Consider the following 20,255-nt stretch of genomic DNA (forward strand, 5'->3'; position numbering starts at 1 on the left):
AACTCTGCCTTTAAAAAAGAGAGAGAGAGAGAGCCAATGAAGGTTAGGGCTGCTGCGGGGAGAAGGAAGCAGCCGCAGGGCCAGTGCCCCAGTGTGGGATTGACATGGAGATCCCAGCTGGGCCTTCAAACACTGCACGGAAGCCAAAGGAAGAGCGAAGCTGGTTCTGATGCCTTGTCCACCCAGGGGTCTTCACAATGCCCCTGGAGAGTGCACAGTAGGAAAAGCAAGTCCCAAATGTCTTACACCGAAGGAAACACAGCTTTTCGTTCCATTTCCTGCAAACCTTCTGCCGCCTCCTGCAGTCCTGCCCGATGCCACCGTCCACCGGAAGCTGCCGCTGCCGGGTTCCTGACAAGTCCAGGCCGCCTTTGGGGAGTGATGGACAGGTTTTGGAATTAGACAGTGGGGAAGGTTGCCCAGTCTTTTAAAATAAATTAAAATCCATGGAATTGTGCAATTTTATCTTCTTTTATTATTTTATTTATTTGAGAGGCAGAGTCACAGATAGAGAGGGAGAGACACAGAGAGAGGACTTTCACCTGCTGGTTCACTCCCCAGTTGGCTGCAACAGCCTGAGCTGGGCCGATCCGAAGCCAGGAGCCAGGAGCTTCCTCTGAGTCTCCCACGCGGGTGCAGGGACCCAAGCAATTGGGCCATCTTCTACTGCTTTCCCAGGTGCATTAGCAGGGAGCTGGATCAGAAGTGCAACAGCCAGGATTCGAACTGGTGCCCATAGGATGCTGGGATGCTGGCATTGCAGGCAGCAGCCTTACCTGATATACCACCACACCAGCCCCCAAATTCACTGTTTTAAATGGTGAATTTGGGGCTGGCACTGTGGTATAGTAGGCTGAGGCAAATCACTTCCATGCCTGGACTGAACCAGCAGATGGACGATCTCTCCTCTGTTTCTGTAACTCTTACTTTCAAAATTAATAAGGTGGCCTTGGGGGAGGGCATTTGGCAGAGTGGTTAAGACTGTGGATGCCTGGGTCCCAGACCAGAGTGCTTGGGTTCGAGTCCCAGCTCCTCTCCCCACTTCCTGCTGATGCGCACCTGGGAGGCAGCAGGTGATGGCTCCAGGACGTGGGTCCCTGCCACACATGTGAGACACTCAGACTGAATTCCTGGATCTAGCCTGGCCCAGTCGTGAGTGTCCAGGCCATCTGGGAAGTTAACCAGTAGATGGAAGATCTCTGTCTTTGTCTCTCTGTTGTGTAGCCCTGCCCTCCAAACAAAACAAGTAAATGCATACTTTCTAAGTGGTGAATTTCATGACGTGTGAAATAGATCTGTTTTAAAAAACAAACAAACACTCCAGCTCAGCTGCGTTCTCTTCCCTCCGCCTGTCTCTGTCCTGCATTCAGGGGCCACGTGAAGAGGCCACCCCACCCACGCAAACACGCACACACGAACAGAACACACGCACACAAGACCCTCCAGAAGTCACGGCGGCGGGGAGGGGCTGGGAGGGGCCCATCCATTTGCTCGCCTCCGGCTGTGACCTTGTCCCTGCTCAGCTCTGCTGTGCCTTCAGGCCAGTGACTTAGATCACCTGGTGCCTGTTTGTTCATCCAGAAAATGGGTGTGCGATTGCTCAGCTCACAGGGTCAAATGGCACAGTTTACCCAAAGAGCTCGGGGCAAATGCAGTTCCCTAAGCCCCACCATGAGCCCAAGGCGATGGTACCGACGGTACTGCTGATGATGTCCCCAGCCCTCTCCCTCACACTTGGCCCAGCCCTTCTGCTTGGCCTCACTGTGTACCCCTCCCCTTTGACCCCCCCAGGCACACTCCTACCCCCACCCCCACCCAGCCTGTTGCTGTGCGCATCAAGGCAGTGGGAGGGGAGTAGGGGAGGAAGCATGTCTTCTGAATTACAAATCAGAACACAGGACAGAATCAAAGTATTCTTTTTTTTTTTTTTTTTTTTTAAGCTTGGCAGTTTCTTTTATTATTTACTTATATGAAAGTCAGAGGCTGGCACTGTGGCAGAGTGGGTAAAGCCATGTCCTGCAATGCCGATATCCCATTTGGACACCAGTTTGAGTCCTGGCTGCTCCACTCCCAATCCAGTTTCTCGCTGATGGCATGGGAAGGCAGTGGAGGATGGCCCAAGTCTTTGGCCCCTGCACCTGCGTGGGAGATCTAGAAGAAGCTCCTGGCTTTGGATCGGTCCAACTCCAGCCGTTGCGGCCATTTGGGAGTGAATAAGCAGATGGAAGATATTCTCTCTTTCTCTCTCTCTCTCTCTCTCTCTCTCTCTCTCTCCTTGCCTCTGTAATTCTGCCTTTCAAGTAAATAAATAAATCTTAAAAGAGAGAGACTCAGAAGCTCCTGGCTCCTAGTTTCGGCCTGGCCCAGCCCTGGACCTCTCTTTCTCGCCCTTTCTGTCTGTAACTCTGCCTCTCGGATAAATAAATAAATCTTTTTTATATAAATCTTTTTTTTATTATTTGCTTTAAAGGCAGAGAGAGAGAGAGAGAGGTCTTCTATCCACTGGTTCACTCCCCAATTGGCCGCAATGGCTGGAGCTGGGTCGATCAGAAGCCGGGAGCCGGGAGCTTCCTCTGCGTCTCCCACATGGGTGCAGGGCCCCAAGGACTTGGGCCATCTTCCACTGCTTTCCCAGGCCACAGCAGAGAGCTGGATCAGAAGTGGAGCAGCCGGGACTTGAACTGGTGCCCATATGGGATGCCAGCACTTCAGGTGGCAGTTTTACCCGCCATGCCACAGCGCTGACCCCAATAAATCTTTAAAAAAAAAAAAGCTACAGAGAAAGAGGGGGAGACAAAGAGAGATCTTCCATCTATAGTTGCACTCCCTGGATGGCTGCAATGGCCAATACTGAGCCAGGCTAAAGACAGGAGCCTGGAGCTTCTTCCAGGTCTCCCACATGGGTGGTAGGAGTCCAAGCCCTTGGGCCATCTTCCACTACTTTCCCAGGTGCACCAACAGAGAGCTGGATCGGAAGTGGAGCGGCTGGGACGTGAACCGGCGCCCATATGGGATGCGGGCGTTGCAGGCAGTGGCTTTACTGGCTATGCCACAGCGCCGGCCCTTCCTTGATGCTTTCTGAGTGTCTTCCAGGAGAAAATCTGGTCCTAATAGGACTTGAATACCCCTGCAAGCCTTGCTAGGATTCCTGCCTTATGAAGAGAGAAGGTCACGCCTTCGGGGCCTCGGGGAGCCGTAGTGTCTGGTTAGAGCCAGAGCACATCCCTGACAGCTCTCCAGCTTAGTAAGAGCAATGTTGGCCGGCGCCGTGGCTTAACAGGCTAATCCTCCACTTTGCGGCGCCGGCACACCGGGTTCTAGTCCCAGTTGGGGCGCCGGATTCTATCCCAGTTGCCCCTCTTCCAGGCCAGCTCTCTGCTATGGCCCGGGAAGGCAGTAGAGGATGGCCCATGTCCTTGGGCCCTGCACCCGCATGGGAGACCAGGAGAAGCACCTGGCTCCAAGCTTCGGATCAGTGAGATGCGCCGGCCGCGGCAGCCATTGGAGGGTGAACCAACGGCAAAAAGGAAGACCTTTCTCTCTGTCTCTCTCTCACTATCCACTCTGCCTGTCAAAAAAAAAAAAAAAAAAAAGAGAGAGAGAGAGAGAGAGAGCAATGCAACCAGTGGAAAGAGCAGTGTGCGGGAACATGGCAGGGTGGGGGCACGGACACGGGAGTTAAGACGCTGCTCGCAAGGCCCACGGCCCACGTCCAGCTGTCTGGGTGCAGGTCCCAGCTCTGCTCCTGACTCCTTTGTCTGTCTCTGTCTCTCTGCCTTTCGAATAAAAGAAAAACAAATAAAAGGCACAAAATGAATGAAGTATCTTTAAAAAAAAAAAAGAATAAAAGAGGAAAGCCAACAGAAGAAGAGATTGGGTGCTCACGGGGGAGGCTGGATCCTGGCTGGGTGCCCTGCAGGTGACGGCCACTGCCCTCAGGCCATATTCTTGGTGGCCTGCACCTGCTATGGGTTGGGGGCCCTCAGAGTAAGCTACGATGGGGCCAGAAGAACTGGGGGACCCCATGGTATCCCCTGGAAACTGCCCTGGCCGTGAGCTGAGATCCTCCCCCGCCCACATCACCCCTCGCCTGGGGCATCAGTTAGGAGAACTGGGGCCACCCATTGGCATTATGGGTATGGGATGAGTGGCCGCCAGGCCCCTGGGACCAGATACTCAAGGGGACAGAAGAAAGCTTAACTGTCTCGCCGTTGTCCAGGGGGCTGGGCAGGGTCCTGGGTCCATCAGAGGCTTTCTGTAGGGTGGGGTCAAGTTCAGACACCCCCAGATGCTGCTGTAGAGGGGGCAGGTCAGGGCCCTGACAGCCTTGGCCCTCACCTGTCTCCTTCCAATAAAGCGTGTGAGGGGCCCCAGGAGAGGGACAGGAAACCTGGGCCCCAGCTTTCCCGTCTGGCTCTGTGCCCTGGGCAAGGCACGCACCCTCTCTGGGCCTCAGGGTCCCCCTGGATTGAAGTGACCAAATGAGGAGTCCCCAGCGGATCCTCTGCTCCCCTGCGGCCACCGCCCTTGGTGTCTCTGTCCCCTGCCAGGGTGGCCCCAGCCTGCAGCAGGGACTCCTCCAGGTGAGGGGTTCCTGTGTCCAGCCCTGTGTGGCCTGGAGGGCTGGGCACTGCAGGGGACACTGTTGTCAGCCTTGGGGCGCTAGCCAGAGATACGGGGGAGGGGAAGGCAGAGGTGTGGGGGTGCTCATGGCTGCCACCCCCCCCAACCTGCTGAAGGTTGCCAGCTCACACCGGAGAAGCCCGGGTCCCAGTGCACAAAGCCGCTTGACCCCTGGGAGCCCCCTCCCCAGCCGGCTGAGCTGCCCCCGGGGAACTGGCCCCAGAAGGGCCTGGCTGCTGGCTGCGAAGTGGCTGGGAGGGCAGTTTTAATGACACACAACACCAGAGGGGGGGGCACAAGGGGGGCTGCAGAGGCGAGGAGGGAGGGAGGGGAGAAAGAAAGACCTCCTGCCAGGCCTGTTGCCAGGAGACGGCCGGGCAGCCAGAATCAGCCCTGCTCTTTTCACAGTTGCCTTTAAGCACCGAGAGAAAGCCGGGCCAGAAAGGGGACATGTGTTGCTGGGTGTGTAGGGCTCGCCTCTGCAGTTAGGGGAGCCCTGGCCCCCCGCCCCTGGCGCCCCCCGCCCTGCCCCCGCCCCTGAGGGTTACGCATGAATGAGACTGGGCCGCGGGGCAACGGAAAAGAACCTGGGGAAGGCAGTGGCCCCGGCCACCGGCCACCAAAATGTCGCAGCCACTTCTGCTCACCAGCCGGGCCCCAGGAAGCTGGCAAAGGCCTGCAGGGTTAGGCCGGCCGGGGGCGGGGGGCGGCGGCGGGGTAGGGCACCCAGCGTGGCTGTCTCGGGCAGTATTCCTGTCGGCCCGGGGCGGGCGCTCAGGGCCGGGGGGTGGCCAGGGTTCTGGGACTCCTCAACAGAGGGGCTGGGCTTGGGAGCCCCCAAGTCCCTGCCCCTGTCCTCAGGCCCCCTGGCTCTTGTTACGGAGCCCATGACGCAAGGGGCCACAGCGTGGGTTTCTAGAAGTCCAGCATGGACTGAGCGGCCCAGGCCCTGAGGCAGGAAGTGGAGGCAGGTGCCGGAGTTTAGGAAGGAGCTGTCAATCACCAGGAAGCGAGGCAAGCGTGGAGGCCCGGCCTACCCACGGGGCTCCCAGGGGTGGCAGGAGGGCCCTGGCACGCTGGTTTCTGAGGCCTGCAGGAAACAGCCTGTGGCTTCCTGGTTTCTTGTGTTGGTCCAGTGAGAGACGTGGAAGACCCCTTAGAGTCTCTGCCAAGCAGCCATGGCCTAGGAGCCGTGGGAGATGCAGCCCCCAAGAAGGGTCAGAGGGTAGGCACGAGGGGGAAGCGGGCAGCCCTGGGGCCACGGCTGGGACTCCCGCGCCCGCATCTCCGGCTCCCCTGGCTGTCCCCCAGGAATGCCCACGAGGAAGGCAGGCATGTGTGACACAGCCCCGAGAGGGCCCGATGCTGACACGGCCAGGAAATCACTGTGTCATCTCACTGTGGCTGTGTGTGCGCGGCGGGTCCGCTTCCGGAGGCGCCCGGGACGCAGGGCTGCTGGGGGCGGAGGGGGGAGCAGGGTCCGTGGGGAGACACCTGCTGCTCCTCCGGTGTCCTGCTCAGGTGAGCCAGGCGGGGGCAAAGCCCATCTGTGGGCCTCGCCTCCCTCTCTCGCCCTCCCTCCATCCCCCCCTTCCTTTCTTCTTTCAAAAGATTGGCTTATTGGGCTGGCATTGCGGCACAGCAGGTTAAGGTGCCGTGTGGGATCCTACATTCCATATCCGAGCAATGGTGTGAGTCCTGGCTGCTCCACGTCTGATTCACCTTCCCGCTAGTGCGCCTGGGAGGCAGCGGAGAATGGCCCGAGCACTTGGGCCCCTGCCACCCACGTGGGAGACCCGGATGGAGCTCCTGGCTCCTGGTTGCAGCCTGGCCCAGCTCTGGTTGTTGCAGGCATTGGGGGTAGGGGTGTGGGGTGGTAAACCACTGGATGGAAGAGCTCTCTAAATAAATAAATCTTTAAGAAAAAAAACGAATGAGACACTGTCAAGACTCAAATATGAAACTGGAGAAAGCATATATTTTAAAAAATTGTTTGGAAAGCGAAGAGTGACTGAGAGAGAAGGAGAGACAGAGAGAGAGCCCTTCCACATGCTGGTTGGTTCACCGCCCAGAAGTCAGGACGGGGCGCTGGGGTGGGGCACCGGGCCAGCTTCCCACATCAGGGCACTGCCTCAGGTCCCAGAGGCTCCACTGCTACCCAGCTCCCTGCTAACACACCTGGGAGACAGCAGAGCATGGCGGGAGTACTGGGGCCCCTGCCACCCACCTGGGAGACCAGGATGGAGCTCCTGGGTCCTGCTTTGGCCTGGCCCAGACCTGGCTATTGTGGCCATTTAGGGAGGGGACCAGTAGATGGAAGCTCTCTCTCTCTTTTTCTGTCACTCTGCCTTGCAAATAAATAAATATTAAAAACAAAACCCACAAAATACAATCCAGACTAGGCCAGGCTGAAGCCAGGAGCCATGAACAAGACCCAGGTCCCCCGAATGGGTGGCTAGGAGCTCAAGGACTCGAGCCATCGCCTGCCACCTCCATGGCCCTTAGCAGGGGCTGGGCGCAAAGTACAGAGCACGCAGGAATGAACCAGGCCCTCTGATGTGGGACGCAGACGGGTCAAGCTGTGGCCCACGGCTGCCCCGTCACTTGTTTGTCATCCCATGAAAGGCCTAGGGCCCAAGGCAGCGGAGGCGCCTGTGGGCTGTGTGCCTGACGCAGGTTTTGTCCATCTCGCCTGCTCCCCCGCCCCTCACTCCCTCCCCCACTGGAGGAACCAGTTTTAACTGGAAGGCCCCCCTCCCCCCAGCCTGCGCCCCGCTCTGCTCTTCTGCCCCTTGCCAGCTCCTCACTGGGTTCCTCCCGCACCCATGCATTCTCCTGGTCTGTGGCTTGTGGGGAGAGTCCTTGGGACCCAGGAGCATCCCCGGAATGACCGTGGATTTCTGACCCGTCAGCACCCTCTCCTGGGCAGTCCCAAGTCCCCTAGAGGGGCCCCCAGGCTCCCCTCACCCTGACTGTGAGGTGGGACCATGACTTCATTCTTTTTGTTGTTGTTATTTTAAAAATATTTTATTTATTTATTTGAGAGGTAGACTTATAGACAGTGAGAGAGACAGACAGAGAGAAAGGTCTTCCTTCCATTGGTTCACCCCCCAAATGGCTGCTATGGCCAGCGCTGCGCCGATCCGAAGCCAGGAGCCAGATGCTTCTCCTGGTCTCCCATGCGGGTGCAGGGCCCAAGCACTTGGGCCATCCTCGACTGCCTTCCCGGGCCACAGCAGAGAGCTGGCCTGGAAGAGGAGCAGCCAGGACTAGAACTGGCGCCCATATGGGATGCTAGCGCCACAGGCGGAGGATTAACCTACTGCGCCACGGCACCGGCCCCATAACTTCATTCTTGAGGCCCCTCCTCCAGGAAGCCTCCCTGATTTACAGCCCTCTTGGTGCGTCTGGCTCATCTGTGTAATGGTTCCTGACCCCAAGCGACTCTCAGCATCCACCCAGATTTGTCCCTAGAGCTCAGGGCCAGTGGCAGGTGGATCGGGGGTGTGGTGGGGGCAGGAGCATCTCTCCTAATGCAGTGATGAAGAGACACAGCTGGCCAGGGTTGGGGGGAGGGAGGAGGGCCTAGCATGCCCTCTGTCTCCTGCCCAGCCCCTGGGCCATGAGATGGACCGCCTTCACTGAACTGCAGCCCTTCCCCTCCATGGTCCTCCTCTCTGGGACAAGCCCTCCCTGTGTGACATCCCAGCTCTGGAGTCACTGGGAGCTCCCCGGGGCCTCAAAGGTATTGTGGCCCCAGACCTGGGACTAGGATCTGGGAGGATGGTCGTGCTCGCAGTGACACCTGCTGGGGATCTCAGGAACAGCAGCCTAAGCGATGCGGGCAGGGTGTGTTGCAGGGAGGGCGGCCACGGACAGATCTGGTTATGACTGCCCTGGGTATCGGACCCTCATCACATTTCCAGGGAAAATGTGCAGAATGGTGCTGGGGGAACGGGGGTGGTGGAATTCCAGCCGGGGCTCCCAGGGAAATCCAGGGCCCTGTGGATGTGAGCTACATCCTTGGAACTGGCGTTGCATTTGGAAGTTGGTGCCCGAAGCCCGCTTCCTCGCGCTGCCTCTCTTCTTCACACACTCAGAAAGAAGCCTGAGCCTGTGGTTTGCATTTCTACGTGAAGTGGGGCTTCCAGGGCACAGCGCAGGACGTGCCCGCTCCGTGTGCCTCTGCGTGGCGCCCCCCGAGAGCAGGACGACTCCACGGCAGGTGCCGGCCCTCGAAAGCCCATCGGGGCCGTCGCTGCAATGTCAGCTGCTGGACAATGAGCAGGACTGGACAATGAACCAGCAGGGCCCGACCCCTGATGGACACTCGATGGGGGAGGGGGTCATTGATAAGATGAGAGGTGCACAGCTGAGGGCAGGTGGCCTGCCTGCGAGGCCACAGTCGTTCCTGGTGGCTGGGAAGCCACCAGCTACATGCACTCCTAACATGGGGGTGCTAGCCCAGTCACCCACCTGGAGTAATGACAACGCCAGGTAAAGAGCCAGGGGCGCGGACCGTGGGGTGCAGCAGCACGGGCCCGCGGTGTCACACGCGTGCTTTGCCCCCGGCCGCCTCTATTGTATAAATCAGTGCCACCTGCCATGGCGGGGCTCCAGCGGTCACTACCCCCAGGGCCCAGTGCCCATGTCCCTCGGGCAGAGCTGGGACTATAAACAGGAAGATGTCGGCGGGGTGCGGAGTGGGGCTCATGTCAGGGACTCAGCAGGGCCCGGCTCTGTCTGGTGCAGGACGTGTGCTCCGCGTCCCATCCTCCCTGGCGCCCCAGGCCCCAGCTGGCACCACCAGGAAGGCGTTTCTGGAAGCCTGGAACTCCATCACGCTGCTCTCCTGGGAGCATCAGCAGGGAGCTGGGTTGGAAGTGGAGCAGCTGGGAATCGAACCAGCCTTCCTATGGGACGTCAGTATCACAGGTCACAGTTGAGCCCGCTGTGCCACAATGCCGGCCCCTCTAAAGACTTTGTAAGTTTCAGCTAGTGTTATTGATCCGAAGTTCATTCCATCACATTTGTGGCCAGGCTTCACGGCACACGTGTCCACGGCCACAGCGGACTGGAGCAGGCAGTGAGCCCGCAGCCGGCCCCTGCCTCACACAGGCCCAGGAGCACAGGCATGGTGCCCCCTTGTTTCTCGGGCGATTGCTCTGGTGTACTTGGTAGAAGCCGAAGCATGGTGACGGTGTCAGGGCATCTGCGACAGGCTCCGTGCAGGCCCCAGGCTCGAAGCAGCAGGAAGCAGGCGTGCATACAAATGGAGCCAGAATGGTAGAGTTAGATGGAGCGCTGGGTGAGGAGCCAGCGCCGAGCAGGAGCTGGAGAGGCGGCCCCCAGCCCCTGCGGCAGGCTGGCCGGAGCCTCGGCTGGGGCAGAGCCTGAGGATGCCACCTCCATGCAGCCAGGAGCACCCTCCTCCCTGAGGCCCGAGCGGGACCCACCAGAGAGACAGAGACAGAGCTGTCTTCCATCCACTCGTTCTCTCCCCAAATGCGGGCAGCAGCCAGGGCTGGGCCAGGCTGAAGCCAGGAGCTTGGAAATCCATCTGGGTCTCCCACCCTCGTGGCAGAGGCCAAAGTAATGAGAGTGTGTGTGTGTGTGTGTGGGGTCGCTTGTCGCCCCCCAGGGTGCACACTAGCAGGAAGCTGGAATTGCACGCGGAGCTCAGCCCCAGGCGCTCTGACAACAAGGTGTCCCAAGCAGCTTCTTAAACCCACGCTCGCACCTGGGAAGGAGGGGCTCAGGCGGCAGCCGGATCTCATTTGCTCCTTGCGGGCAGCTCCCAGGGCGGCTGTGTTTCAGGTCTGCAGTGGGGGGATCGGGGGTCGGGAGGAGGCTGCGGGAGTTCAACGACGCGCCCAAGGTCAGCCAGCCAGGACCGGCGCCCGAGGAGCCAGAGCAGGCACTGCGGCTGCGGGGAGAGGCCGCAGCGGTCGTCACGAGGGAGGGCTGGGCCGTCCGCGGGGCGCAGGAGCGCGTCCTGGGCCGAGGGGAACGTCGACCGGGGCCCTCCGGCTGCAGCCCGCGGGGCGTGCTCGGGTCTCCGGGCGGCGGCCGGTCCTCCGGCTGCACCCCACGGGGCCGGCAGGGGGCGCTCCTGCAGCTGGCCGCGCCCGGGGTCGCGCAGGTGCCTTCGCGGCGCCCCCAGCCCGCCTTCTCGCAGCGCCCCTTCCCGGCCCACGCCTCGCGTTCCTAGAATGGAAGCTCTCGGACAGGTCACCCCGCCTCCCCAGGTGCCATCCGGATGGGGCTGTGAGGGAGAGGAGCTAGCGGGCCGAGAGCTGGGCGTGCGGCCGCTGCACCCCCGCAGGGACAGCCGGAGCCGCCACGTGGTCAGCGTTACACGTCGTTTTCGTCCGTTACTCCGGGCCCTTTGGTGCGAGGCAGAACCAAGGTGTGGGCTCCCAGAGCACCGGTCCGCGTGGGTGATGCTGAGACATCGCGCGGGCGGGACCGCGGCTGGGGGCGTCGCACAGCGCCTCTCCCGAATCGCAGCTGGCTCCACCTCCGTTCGGGGACGCAGACGGACAGGGGGTGTCCTGCCCGCTTTACGGGCGAGGAAGCCGAGGCCGCAGAGCGAGCCCGCAGCAAGGCCCAGGGAGGACCCTCGTCTCCCTGCCGCAGCCCACTCTGCGGCAGCCGGGGACCCCTGCTGGACACGTGTGGTATTGCAGCCAGGTCACCGGGACGCAGAGGGAGGGGGCCCCTCCTGGTCCCACAAGTGTCTTCCCCAAATCCCCCAGCACCCTTCCCTCTGCCCCCCCCCGCCCTCAAAATGGACCCCACTCCAGGGGGCCGGCAGCCAGAAGGAGGGAACACGTAATCCCCTATTGAACCTATTTGAAAGGCAGAGACAGAGAGAAAGAGAGAGAGATGCTGGTTCACTCCCCAAATACCTACAGCTGGGGCCAGGCAGGCCAAAACCAGCACCGGAGAACTCAGTCTGGGCCTCCCAGATGGCAGCAGGGACCCAACCACTTGGGCCATCCACCTGCTGCCGCCCAGAGTGCATCAGCAGGAAGCTGGAATTGGGAGCAGCGCGGAGGCCTGCACTGAGGCACGCGCGCGTGGGCTGTGGGCTTCTCCCGTGACACCTTAACCACTGTGCCCAATGCCTGCTCCCACGGGCTCCTTCCAAACACGGATGTGGTGAGCAGGGACGGACTGTGTAATTAGGCAAAGTGGGGGAAGAAGGACTGAGAAAAGCCACTTTGCAAGACCCGGCCGGAATCTCACTGCATCCAGGCTCCGGCCTCGCCTCCCTGTGCCTGGTGTCGCCCGCCTGGGGTCCCATCTTGTTTGCTGCTGGCTTCTGCTTTGCTGCAGCACAGCGATTAAAGCCACGGCCCCTGGTGCCAGGTTCCAATCCCAGCTCGGGGCTCACTAGCTGGCCAGGTACTTCTGTAGTTCCCGGGCTCTTCTAACAATGCCTGGCGCGTAGTAAGCGCTCAGGAATACCTAACACTAACGTAGCAATGGCCACAGGCTGCAGGTACTGTGTATTTCTCTGTAAGCCCAGCGAACAGGAACTGGCCCAAGCATCTCTCACCCCTGGGGGCTTCATGCCCGCTGCCCCTGGTGCTAGTCAGTGTCTCGTGCAGTTGGTTTTGGAGGTTGATGGTCCGAGAGCAGGGGGCTGTCACCGGGGGCAGGGGCTGGTGGCGCCCGTGTGGGGATCTGTCATCGACGACCCCTCCATGAGGACCGCACCCCCCACTGCGCGCGCCACCTCCAGGTGCCCGAGGACCTCCCCCCAGCCAGGCCCACCTGCCAAGCTCAGCCGCTGGGCTGAGTGCCAGCCTGGGGTGATTTAAGGCATGCAGAAGGGGGTGCAGTTTGAGCACCCACAGACTTTGGTGTCTGGGGGTGGCGGCGGCTCCTGAGCCAATCCTCTGAGGAAACCGAGGGGTGCTTAGATACGCGACTGAGTGTTAGAGCATCGTTTTCTTAAAATGTTGCCAGGACCTTTGCTCTTTTGTCTTTCTTTCTTTCTTTTTTTAAGATTTATTTATTTATCTGAAAGGGAGAGTTGCAGAGAGGCAGAGGCAGAGAGAGAGAGAGAGAGAGAGAGATCTTCCATCTGTTGGTTTACTCCCCAACTGGCTGCAACGGCCAGGAGGGATGGGCCAGATTGAAGCCAGGAGCCAGGAGCTTATTCTGGGTCTTCCACATGGGTGCGGGGCCCAAGCACTTGGGCCATTCTCCGTTGATTTTCCTAGGCCTTTAGCAGGGAGCTGGATCAGAAGTGGAGCATCAGGGTCTTGAACCAGTGCCCATATGGGATGCTGGTGCTACAGGAAGCAGCTTTACCTGCCATGCCACAGCACCAAACCTTATTGTGTATTATTATTTTTAAAGATTCATTTATTTGAAAGGCAGAGTTACAGAGAGGCAGAGAAAGAGAGACAGCTTCCATCTGCTGGTTCACTCCCCAAATGGCTGCAATGGCTGAAGCTGAACCAATCTGAAGCCAGGAGCCAGGAGCCAGGAGCTTCTTCCAGGTTTACCATGAGAGTACAGGGACCCAAGCATTTGGGTCATCTTCCACTGCTTTCCCAGGCCATAGCAGAGAGCTAGATTGGAAGTGGAGCTGCTGGGTCTCGAACCAGCACCCATATGGGATGCCAGTACTGCCTCTTATTATGTATTATTATTTTTAAAAGATTTATTTATTTTACTTCAAAGTCAGAGTTACACAGAGAGAGGAGAGAGGACTTCCATCCCCTGGTCCACTCCCCAGTTGGCCACAACAGCCGGAGCTGCACCGATCTGAAACCAGGAGTCAGGAGCTTCTTCCAGGTCTACCATGAGGGTCCAGGTGCCCAAGCACTTGGGTCATCTTCCACTGCTCTCCCAGGCCATAGCAGAGAACTAGATTGGAAGTGGAGCAGCCAGGTCTTGATCCAGCGCCCCTATGGGATGCTGGTACTGTAGGCTGCGGCTTTATCCACTACACCACAGCACAAGCCTCCCTTATTATGTATTATTATTATTTTTTAAAGATTTATTTATTTGAAAGTCAATTACACAGAGAGAGAAGGAGAGGTAGAGAGAGAGAGAGGTCTTCTATCCCCTGGTCTACGCCCCAACTGGCCACAACAGCTGGAGCTGCGCCAATCCTAAGCTAGGAGCCAGGAGGAACTTCCTCTGGGTCTCCCAAGTGGGTTCAGGGGCCCAATGACTTGGGCCATCTTCCACTGCTTTCCCAGGCCACTGCAAAGAGCTGGATCAGAAGTGGAACAGCCGGGTCTTGGACCAGCGTCCATATGGGATACTGGTACTGCAGGTGGTGGCTTTACCTGCTATACCACAGCGCCAGCTGTGGAAAGTGGAGAGAGAGAGAGAGAGAGAGAGAGAGAGAGAGAGAGAGAGAGAGAGAGAAACTTCTCAACTTCTCATCTGCTGGTTCACTCCCCAAATGCCTACAACAGCTGGGTCTGGGCTAGGCCAAAGCAAGAAGCCAAGAATTCAATCTGGGTTTCCCATGTGGGTGTGTGGGTGGCAGGGACCCAACTATTTTTTTTAAGATTTATTTTATTTATTTGAAAGGCAGAATTATAGAGTGGGAGAGAGAGGGAGAGAGAGAGATCTTCCATCCACTGGTTCTCTCCCCATATGGCCGCAATGGCCAGGGCTGGACCAGTCTGGAGTCAGGAGCTGGGTCTCCCACATGAGTGGCAGCGGCCCAAGGACTTGAGTCCTCATGTTCTGCCTTCCCAGGGGCATTAGCAGAGAGCTGCAGAGTAACCAGGACCCAAACTAGCATTCAGACGTGGGATGGAGTGTCCCAAGGGCCGGCTAGCCCACTGTGCCATCACGCCTGCCCTTAAACGTCTGTTTGAGGTCCCCTTTTTCATGTGTCTTTTGAAGAACCCTCATGTCGGCCACCTGACACTTAGGAGTGGATTTATGGGAACAGCGGAGCAGGTTATATGAAATTGGGATTGTCCCCTCCGGGTCACCACCACCCACCTGCTCACCCAGCTGCCACACTTCCCCTCCCCAGTGGCAGCCTCCCCAGCACACAGGGTGCAACAGCTGGTCTCCCAGGAGCGCTAGAAAGGCAGGGGCAGGATTTATGATCGCCAATGAGGCAGGTCTGGCCGACTCGGGACCCAGTGTTTATTCAGTCATTTATTAATTCAAATATTTAATGACAACCTTCCTGTGGCCTGAAGCTCAGAACCTCCATGGGAGGAGGCGCGGATGCAAAAGAAACAGGGCTTCAGGGGCAGGGTCTTTGTTTCCGAGGAGCCCGCCGTCTATACAGAGCAGAGCCCGCAAACTCAAGGACTGTGCCTTATCAGAGACACCGGCACAAGGCACAATTCTGCCAGCGACGTGCCCAGTGCCAAGATAGTGAGCGGGCAGAAGCAGGAGCCATGGATCAAGGCAGGCTTCCGGCAAGAAACCCGATGACCCTGGCAATGGATGGGGAGCTAAGAGGCCCCTTGGCATCCAGCTGCGTGGCTAAGCTCAGAGATGCAGGACATCAAGAGCTGGAGAAAGGCCTTGGGTGGGCAAGGCCACACAGCACAGCCCTGAGTGCTGTCCGGGAGGAACAGCAGCGAGAAGGCTTCAGCTCGGAGCTGCAGGCTGCGGACACTGGGCTGAGCTCCCTGTCGTAAGCCAGCTTTTGGTGACTGTAACAACGCACCTGAGCCAGGCTTCATTATAAAGCAAAGAGGTTATTCCAGCTCATGGTGCTGGAGGCCCAAGATCCAGAGTGGGATGCCAGCTTTGGCAGGAGCCACCCTGGCTGCACACAGCCTGATGGGAATTGATGTGCCTGCATGTCCGTCTCCATCTGTGTGTGGTCTCTCCTTCTGGTCTCATCAGACTCCAATCGTGTGGCTGCACCCTAACGACCTCATCAAATCTCCGTCTATGCTCCATAATTGGGTTAAGTTTCCACCCTCTCAGTGCCATCAGCATAAGATTTGGGGGGGGGATTAAACACCTGCATGCGTTCAGGGGGACAGTATGCAAAGCACAGCACTCCCCAAGGGAGGGCAGAGGCTTCCTACAGAAGGGTCGATGAAGCCCCCGCCCCCGCCAAGGCTTAAAGTTCCACCATTAGAGAAGAGATGTGTTCTCGTGTATTTGTCTCTCACATCTTTTAAGAAAATTTTCCCCACCAAAAATGTCAAACAGGGGTGCAGGTGCCTGGCGCAGCAGTGAAAACATCACTCAGGATGCCCGGGTCCGAGCCGGCTCTGATTTTGACTCCAGCTTCCTGCTAATGCGAACCCCAGGAGGCAGCAGGTGATGGCTCAAGGACTTGGGTCCCTGCCGCCCGTGGTGGAGACCTGGTTTGGGCTCCTGGCCTCCGACCTTGGCCTAGCCCAGCCCTGGCTATTGAGAGCATTTGGGGAAATGAATGAGAGTATGGAAGGTTTCTCTCTCTGTCTCTTTGCCTTTCAAATAAAAGTTTAAAGCAAGTGACTTTTAAACGCCAAACATGCTTGTGATAGAAAGCTTAGAAAGTACAAAGAAGGTGAAAATTGCTTTGTCCAAGCCCTGGCCTCCAAGGCACCCCCATTATTATCTGGGATCCTTCCCTGTCCCCTTGCTTCCTCTCCGGGGATCCAAAGGCCTCCTTCCCCCACCTACCCTCAGTCTGATGCTCCAAAAACACCATGCCCCCACTCCCAAGTGCCGGAAGTCCTGTGACCTTGAGGGGGTCACTCGCCTACCTGGACTTCGGCGACACCATTGAGTGATGGGGATAATGGTGACGGATGCACTACTGAGCAGTGCTCCAAAGGCAGGCAATGCAAGTGGGTGTGGCAAGGGTGTTGCCAGGGCATTGTGGGCAGAACAGAACCCGTCAGGATAAGGGGGCCAGTGCCAGGGAGAGTGGGCAACCCCAGGAGGATGACAGGCGGCTGAGCAAACCTGCAGTGTCCCGTGCAGGCCTCCTCCGGCCCAGCCCTCGGGCAGCCGTGTCTCCGGTCTGTGCGCGTGCTCTGGTGGCTTCCCTCGCCCCTGCTGGACATCACTGCCCCACTTCCTGTTGGGTCCAGAGTCCATTTCCAATGCAGCCAAGAGGGAGCTGGAGGGTGCAGGGCAGCCTGGAACCTGGCGGTGAGCTTGGCGGACTCTCTGGGTGCTGCCTTGGCTGGAGTCTGCGCATGTGGGGCCCCCCAGGCCGGACAAAACCGGATGCTTCCTGGGGACCCTTTGTTGAGACAGGGTGGCCTGGCTGGGAGCAGGTGGGCAAGGTGGAGGGGAAGGCCTGGTGGCAGCCTAGAACTGGACTTGATGCAGCCACGACAAGGCTTATGACCTCCCAAGAGCGTGTGTGTGTGTGCGCGCGCGCGCGCGCGCGCACGTGCAGTCCTGGGCGGTGGCTGCCTTGGGCTGGCTCGTGGAGACAGGTAGCTGCATGTGGATGTGTAGGAATGCCTCGTGTGCATACCTGTGCGGACGTGCGAATCCTGCAGCAGCTGGGGGTCTGCCTAGGAATGTAGACATCCATGGGGAGGGGTGGGGGCTGCATCGCCGAATGCCTGGACTTGTGCTGTGGGGTGTGTGTGTGTGTGTGTGCAGGCGCGTGCTGCATGGAGCGCGTGTCTGAGCACAGCGGGGAGGGCTTCCGTGAGCGTGCATCCTGTTCCTAGGACGCTTTTTTTGAATTTTAAAGATTGACTGATTTGAAAGGCAAAATGATAGAGAGACAGGGAGGGAATGAGAGAAAGAAGAGAGAGGCAGCGGGGAGATCTTCCATCCACTGGTTCACTCCCTAAATGGACACAACAACCAGGACTAGGCCAGGGCTGAAGCCAGGAGCCAGGAGCTCCACCCGGGTTCTTCACACGGGCACCAGGGACCCAAGCACTTGGGCCATTCTCGGCTGCCTTCCCAGGTGCACTAGCAGGGGGCTGGAATGGAAGCAGAGCAGCTGGGACTCGAACCAGCAGTCCGTATGGGATGCCTGCATCGCAAGCAGTAGCTAACCCACTGTGCCACAAGGCCGGCCCCTTCTATGACACTTGCTATCACTACAGCCCCATCGAAAGGCCCCAGGTCAAGGTTACAAGCTGTTCCCTGTGTGTGCTGGCCCTGTGCTGGCTTCCATAGACAGCGAGAGAAGTAAAACTCGGGCCTGTGCGGGGAGAAGGAGCAGCAAACCCCATAGCGCACAAGGCTGCGAGTCCCTTCCTCAGGGACCCTGCAAAACCACAATGTGGGGTGACCTCCCCCTCGGGGCTCCGAGCCCCTCCAGGCTAGGCCCTGGGGGGAAGCACCTGCTGCACAGGGAATATGCATTAAGGATGCCTAACGCAGCAGCGGCCGTGTGAACCCGGCTATGCCCGCAGGCCCTGAGCCAGCCGCCCGCCACCGGCATCACCAGTCACAGCCAGAGCTGACATTCCCACTGTGGCCGCTCTCAGCTCCCACCTCCCCTGCGACAGCTGGGTCTCCTGCACCAGCGGCTTCAGCTCTCCCACACTCCGTTTCCTCACGTGTGTGACTGGGAGAGTGATTGCCACGTGAGGCTTCAGTGAGACCACGGGAGGGCCTGGCACACGCGTGTGCACACCCACACAGCTCGGTGCACAGGAACTGCTAGTGGAACTGCAGAACTATTATCGACAGCCAGGAGCTGCCACCTGGGCAGCTCTGGGAAGCCCTGCGGACCACGAGGGCAGAAGCGGAAGTGTAGAGTCTCTGGGGCAGACTGTGGGCACCCCAGCAGGCAGGGCGGACGTCAGGAGGGAGGAGGCCCAGGGTGGTCCACATCACTGGCTGGGGGCGGGGGCTCCAGAGCATCCATTTGTGTGCTCTCTGAGTGCTTCTCCTTCTCTGTCGAGTCTTTGCTGCTTCCTCAAGCATCCGCATGACAGCCTTGCCCATCAGGTGTAGCAAGCACATCTTATGCAATGTTGAAAACAAGACACTGAGGGCGAATTGCCCACCCCCACCCCCAGGCATGTGCACGTTCATGTGTGCCTCTGTGTGCTTACGAGTGTGGGGTCAGGGGCTGCAGCTGGGGTAGCCCACGTGGCCCCAGTCCCTCCTCACTTGCTCACACTTGGGTGTCCAGGGGGTGTGGCTGGGGCCTGGTGGGTTTCTCCCCAGTCCACAGCTCTTCCTGTTCTCTGACTCAGGCAGGTCCTGCTCAGGCCCCTCCTTCTCTGAGCTCTCCTAATCCTGGTTAGGAGTCTTACCTGGAACCGGGTCCAACTGGTTTGTGGTGCTGACAGTGCACCTGTCTCCCTCCTAACTTCAGCGATCAAGAACCACTCAGGTAGTCTGAAATTAGCACGGAAATCAACCAATGATGTAGCAGGTTAAGCCGCTGCCCGAGCAGCATCCCAAATGGGCTCCTGTCAGAGTCCTTGCTGCTCCACTTCAGGTCCAGCTCCCTGCTGATGCACCTGGGAAAGCATCCGACAACAGCCCAGGTGCTTGGGCCCCTGCACCCACGAGGGAGACCTAGAAGAAGCTCCTGGCTCCTGGCTTCCACCTGGCTCAGCCCTGCCTTTGCAGCCATGAGGCTATTTGGGGAGTGAACTAGCAAATGGAAAAATCTCTTTCCATCTCTCCCCATCTCTCTCTGTAGTTCTGCCTTTCAAATAAATAAGTAGAATCTTTAAAAAAAAAAAAAAAGCAACCAATGAGACAAACCACCCATCTACCAACTCTTAAAGCAGCCACAGACACCAGCACACACCCTGCAGTGATAATAAACAACCAACAGCGTGTGCCTGCACCTGCCCAGCATTGCCACCTCACCCGTTCAAACACCTGCGTGATGTTTTCTGTCATTCTTGCTTCCTTTCTGGGGTTCACAGCTTATGTGGGCCGACTCCAGGTCTGCACAGCACGCGGGGCCATGCAGCTTCCATAAGCAGAACCAGGAGATTCGATGGGACTGGCAGGATGCTTCCAGATGGCGAATCCCCTGCTCCGCTCATTGCGGGAGGAGCTGAGCTGAGTAAACGAGGCTCACTATTTGGGGGGCTTCCTCTGTTACTGCTGCCTAAGGTCACAACCGCCACCCTTCCTGCACCTCTCCCAGGCCCCTCCTCAGCCTGGCGTCTGCTGCACGCCAAGGTCGCTCCCACCTGATGTTCCACACGCATGCCTGGTTCTGGGGGAAACCTTGCGTGCAGGATTTGGCCGTCACTGCAAGTTACGTTTTGTCTTGCTTGATTTGACGCCGTGATCAAGATTCTCAGAAACACTCTGAATTTCGCTGGGGTCATCGGCTGCGGGCCTGGCTCCTACACCGGGGCCAGCCCTGCTGTGACGGCAACTGTGCCTTCCCTGCAGGTCTCGGGGTGGGGGGCAGGAGGCTCCGCTTCTCCACACCTTGGAAAGCAGGTGTCTCCCGCCGCTCCCGCCCGCGGCTTTTTTCCACCTCTCCTCTGACCCAGGGTCCCCTTGGACTCCCTTTGCCCAGCAAGAGCCCCCCCAACTCCTCCCAGCGATTGCACACGCGTTTCTCTGCTCCCGGAGGGAGGCGATGCGGCCGACCCGGTCCTGCGCGCTGGGAGACCCATGGCTGCGGGACAGAGATCCGCACCCGCCGAGCAGGAAGGCCGGCGACCGCACGGTTTCTCCGCAGGCTCCAGGCGTGTCCCTCCCAAGACGCCACCCTCTACTTC

This window comes from Lepus europaeus, chromosome 18 (genome assembly GCF_033115175.1).
Source record: "Lepus europaeus isolate LE1 chromosome 18, mLepTim1.pri, whole genome shotgun sequence".
NCBI classification, from domain to species: Eukaryota; Metazoa; Chordata; class Mammalia; order Lagomorpha; family Leporidae; genus Lepus; species Lepus europaeus.